A 6,000-nucleotide genomic window follows, 5' to 3' on the forward strand; every position below is an offset into this window, starting at 1 on the left:
GCAATTTGTATTTTAAGTTAAAAAAAGGAGTTAACAGAAAGTCTGGGCAATTGCCCTATATTTGATATGCTCCTTTTTCTGTAAAAAAGGTGTAAAGCATAGAATAATAACCGCCTTTCAAAATCTATTATTGGAAAACTACTTCTTCTTTCCTTTAAGAGCTCACAAGAGCTTGTTGAAAACTTTTCAGATGCAGATTATTCTTTGGAAAATGTCATTAAAAAATTGGCCACTAGAAAATGCAATTGGAAATTTTTTCAATGGAATATTGTTCCGTTAGAAAATGTGTTTTCATCCAAATCAATTGCCGATGGAAATGTTTCTGTTCTAACATTTCACTTTTTAAAAATTTAAAGTATTTCAATAATACTGGAGCAGTCCTTTTCAATATTTCATATACTTTCAATCTTTTACCTAAAAACATTTTTTGGTTTTAATTTTTTTTTATTTTTATAATTGAAATATTTTTAAAAGTCTACATTTAAACATTTGGTATGATTGAAAGACTTGCTGAAGAAAATTTTGTATTTAATGTTTATGTACTACGAAATAATGGAAGTAACGGCTTGTAGCTGTCAGGTATGGTATAATGTCTATGATCACGAGAAAAAAAATTAAACCGAATCTGGCTTTGCATTTTGTTTAACTGCTGCTAAAATGATGTATTATATAAGTCAGTGTCATGCAGTTCAGCACATCGGGGAATTGTTGCAGGTAAAAATTTCATGCAAACTTTATTACACAGAATTTGATATTCCTTTGAATCAGGCTTCTGGCTGGAGGCGAAGCTGTCAATCGGTCTGTCTGCAGCACAGACAGCTCTGGCAGCACAATTTGCCAGGGAGCAGGAACACACACAAAGCAGACTTTTGCCTACAAACTTTAAGTGGAGATAGTTGCCAAAGCTGGAGAAGTGCCTGTAAACCTGTTAGAGGTTTCTGTATTCTTTTATGCCAAGCTATTTTCGTGGCCTAGGGTTGGAAAACTCTGCAGCAAGGATGAAATCGGGGAGGCAGTATTGAGGCCGAGCAAGTTCGACTCTGAGGGGCCGGGGTGGTGTGAACCCCGTGCTGCCACGCGGGTCACAGTGTGGCACCCAGCTGGGCCCCTCCACTCTCGTGAGACCCCACCTGAAGTACTGCCTCCAGCTCTGGGGTCCCCAACTTAAGAAGGACATGGACCTGCTGGAGCGGGTCCAGAGGAGGGCTACAAGGATGATCCGAGGGCTGGAGCACCTCTCCTATGAGGAGAGGCTGAAAGAGTTGGGGCTGTTCAGCCTGGAGAAGAGAAGGCTCCGGGGAGATCTTATTGTGGCCTTCCAGTCCCTAAAGGGGGCCTACAGGAGAGCCGGGGAAGGACTTTTTACTGGGGCATGTAGCGATAGGCCGAGGGGGAATGGCTTTAAACTGGAAGAGGGCAGGTTCAGATTGAACATTAGGAAGAAGTTTTTCACTGTGAGGGTGGTGAGCCCCTGGCGCAGGTTGCCCAGAGAGGCTGTTGAGGCCCCATCCCTGGAGGTGTTCAAGGCCAGGCTGGACGTGGCCTTGGGCAACCTGGGCTGGTGGGAGGTGTCCCTGCCTATGGCAGGGGGGTTGGAACTGGATGATCTTCAAGGTCCTTTCCAACTCTAAGCCATTCTATGATTCTATGAAAGTGTGTAAATTGAAAATGTAATTCTAGAAAAAACTTGTGCTTTGCCAGTCTTGTATGTAGAAGGAAAAGGAGTGTCTCCCATGGAGCAATGCAATGTGCCTTTGGACTGTGGAGACCAAATCCCAGTGTGATTTTTGGTTGAAGCACAGTGAATATGGTTCGTTCGCTCTGGCAGCGTGGATGGCAGTAGAGCCATTGTCTGGGACACCCCTCCTGGCACCACAGGAGTCACACTGACACCGCTGCCCCAGAGTCCTGCCCACGCAGTTCCTGGAGGAACTGGGGTGACCATTCTGTCTGATACTTCCCTGAGCAGAAAAGCTAATTCAGCCAATGCAGCACTGGAAGACTATGACACGAGATTTCATCCCATGTCTTTCAGGTACTGCAGAATTCTGCTGTGCTCCCAGAAGTCACACTTGATATTTTTGCAAAATTATCCCTAGCCCTCAGGGATGATCCTGGACCCAAACTCAGGCGAATCTGTGCCATTCTCATGGACTTTCCCCTGATTCTTTCTAGTGTAAATTTTGATCTCTGCCTCTGAGCCTGCAAAAGCAAACAGGAGGCCTCCCATCCCTGTAGTTTTCATCTGCAGAATTAATGTTTTTTATCAAAAAGGTGTTGTTAACACCTTTGTATGGAGAGAGTGAGTGGACAGAGAGCTGATGTGGCTTGTCCTCGCAGACCAACAAGGTGGTCTGCTGCCTGAGCCCTGCGCAGCGCTGGATCCCCTCGGTCTGCGCCGCTCCGGTCTCAAGGCTCTGAACCAGTCTGACGCAAGTCTGGCAGCTGTATCAAGGACTTGAGCAGTGGCTGCCTTAAGCGGTGAGATTTCTAGTTTGATTTGAGAACCCGACCAGTCAGCCAAGTTAGAACAACAGGAAGCTCATCCACCCTCCCTCCCCCGCCTCCTCTTTTCTGTTCCTCCACTGCAGAAACTTTCTGATGTTCAGATCAGAGGCTCTCTGGGGTTAAATGCACCATTAGTCACTGGGAAAAAGGGGAAAAAAAAGACCCTTTAAAAGCAGATGGTAGATAATAGAGAACCTGTTTGAGAGTAAATATCTACAACAGCATGTCTGCTTCATCAGATATTAGCATCAAAAGCTGTCTGACAATTTAGCAACAAACAGCAATATTGATTTTCTTCCAAACTGCAGGTACAGAAAGACAAAGATGGAGAGATGGCTCGTTCATAGGATCCCCATCGTGCCTGGGCAAATAAAAGACAGTACCACCAGACAGTAGAGTACCTGCAACACCCAGTCCCGTCAGCGTGCTAAGAGCAGCCTGCAGGTTGGAGGTTATTAAAGGATACAGGAGATTGTTCAGCTCCAGGCTCTTCAGGAGCGTTACCATCCCAGAGATGAAGAACTGGGACCGGGGCCAGGACCAGGCTGTTCCCACCAGGGAAAATGGGAAGTAGTGTAAAGTAGTGGAGCTGGGAGGGAGTGTGGAAGAGCCCTGGGATGCAGCTTGCTTCCCTTGCTGTTTTCAGAGCATATGTGAATTAATTGCTGCAAAGTGTCTGAACAGTTATAGCTACCGCTCCACCTGTCCCTCCCCGAGACACAGCAGCCATCCTGACTTTTCAGGGCACTGGCAGAATGCCCATTTTGCCATGTTGGCAATCTGGAAGAATTCCACCTGAGAACTAAGATGCAACTGTTGCCTCCTTAATTCTCTGTCCCACTGACTCCTTTTTCACAAGCTGGTAGAAAAGCCTTCTTGTGGTCAGCAGGCAGATCTTGGAACCATTTCTTGATGACAAGTGTTGGGTATATCCAGTCCTTTCGAGAACAGCTTCCTTTTTCTGATTTAAATTCACTGCAACTAGTGGTCTCACATCAATTATGTACACTTCTCCTTGTCTCTCTGTCCGAAATGTCAGTGAATCTGATAATTTTTGCTCACAGAAGCAGCGGGGAACTAACAAGCATCTCTGGCACAGCCTGCAGTGTATGCATCTACCAAGGCGTTAGCGAAACAGCAAGGAAACAGAAACAGGCACTTGTTGAAACTTGTTGAAGTTCAAACCCCTGCTCAAAAACTAGTACTCAGAGAGTAGCTCCTAACGTAGCACTTCGGAAGACACCAGGGCACATCAGGACAGCGCTCGGGAAGGGCTACACAAGGCACTCTTTAGCCGTGGTCACAGGGACATCCAGAATTTTCAGGAAAGAAAGAAACATGGTAAGAAATAAAGAATAACTCGTAATTAAACTGATTTATTCCTGGCATAAATGGACAGAGTTCCATTACCTTTCAGTTCTGTCTAAATACGAGCCAGAAGGAACTAAGCTGGGTATCGACTCAACTAGGTATGACCTAGTTGGAGTTCTTTATAGTAACATTACCGTATTGTTAAAATACTGTTTTAAGAGCCAGATTTTGGTTGTTGCCTTCATTTTTGCACCCTAGAGAAAGCCAGTGGGGTAAACTTCTATTAAATGACTGTGAAAAATTGATGCCTGGTTCTAAGTGCATGTTTATAAATATAACATCAAATCTTACAGCGGCTTACAACAGCTTCTCTCCCGAACAGCTCTGCCCTCCGAGCACTGCCTACCCTGCCCTCGTAGTGGTCTTTCTCTGGCCAGCCTCCCGAAACAGCCCAGCAGGCTCCCAAACGCAGCCTGATGCTGGTGAGATTCAGCTTTGTCATTGTCACATGTCTGCAGCGTTTACTTCGCCATATCCTGGTGCTGAGCTGATTTGCTCATTATCAGATTGCTGTTTATTAATCAAAGCAGTAACAATGGGACAGAGAAGCCGGAATACAGCACAGACAGTGCTTCATTTGTTCCAATTGATTTTCCTATCACATTTTATTACTACTATTTACTTTGTATGCCTCAGGAAGATTGAACTGCACTGTGGAGTAGGGGTACACATTTGAATTTCTCTTCTTTTTAGTTCTTACTATTTCTATTATGATAGTCAGAACACTAGGTCCTTCCAGCAACTAAGCCATGACCTTCTCTGCTATAAAAGAGCGTATGGAGATTTCGTGATAATTAGACTCCACCAGCGTGTGAAGTCCTGCAGGTGGAGTCCTAGGGAAATCCATGAGAATCATGGATACTGAGCACATCTGAAAATTACATCTCCAAGATGACATCTTACAAATTCTCAGCGCTACCCAGAACCATTGCAGTAGCTAAAGCAGGCAGAAGGCACAGCGAGAGCAGACAGAGTAGGCATACGCATATGCTTAGGCTAGGACAATCGGGTGGTTCCACGATGAGGTTTTGTCTTGCAGTAAAATTAATGGAGATGATGGTGATGCTATTTTTTCCTGCTTCTTCCTCCTGTGAGGACAGGCTGAGAGAGTTGGGGGTGTTCAGCCTGGAGAAGAGAAGGCTCCGGGGAGACCTTATTGTGGCCTTCCAGCACCTAAAGGGGGCCTACGGGAGAGCTGGGGAGGGACTTTTGACAAGGGTGTGTAGCGATAGGACGAGGGGGAATGGCTTCAAACTGGAAAAGGAGAGATTTAGAATAGATATTAGGAAGAAATATTTCCCTGTGAGGGTGGTGAACCCCTGGCCCAGGTTGCCCCAAGAAGCTGTGGCTGCCCCATCCCTGGAGGTGTTCAAAGCCCGGTTGGACGGGGCTGGGAGCAACCTGGGCTGGGGGGAGGTGTCCCTGCCCAGGGCAGGGGGGTTGGAACTAGATGATCTTCAAGCTCTCTTCCAACCTAAACAATTCTATGATTCTATGGTTCTTCCTAGCTCTTTTCTAATGTCGTAGGTCACTGTTCACACACCAGATCTTCCCAACTTCAGCTAGCACATCTAAAACATCAGGGAAGCCCAGATGATTACTGTCAGGAGGTATGTGGTGGTTTATGGAAGCTGACACATGGGTCAACAAAAAGACAAAGGATGGTACCTGCTGTAAGATTGCATTAATCGTCTCCTTTCCGTAAACAAGGCTCACTGAGAACCAAAAGGAGCTTAAAAACTGCCTGAAAAAAACTATCAAAATCTGTGGTGAAGCTCCTACTTTCAGCACAGCTAGGATTCACTCTAGAGATTTATAAGCCTTTGAACTATATTTATTCTGAAATTGCCCCATTCAATAGTACAACAGGAAATCCACGGTTGGCTGCAACTGTAGGTGTGAGAGGCAGTTGCGTGGGGAGGTGATGAGAATGTATTTTTTTAAAAAGCTTTGTTTTCTACACAAATTTTATAATTAGCTTAATTCAGGAGTGAGGAGGCAGTGAGCAGGTGGTAGCTTGTGTCATTAATAAAGTTCAAAACAGAAACCACAAATAGTCAGCTGAGCCGAAAGTTTCCATGGGCTCTTCACTGTTACTGGAAATGTGGGAGTCCCTCGCAC

The sequence above is a fragment of the Vanellus vanellus genome (assembly GCF_965231255.1).
Source record: "Vanellus vanellus genome assembly, chromosome: 14".
NCBI classification, from domain to species: Eukaryota; Metazoa; Chordata; class Aves; order Charadriiformes; family Charadriidae; genus Vanellus; species Vanellus vanellus.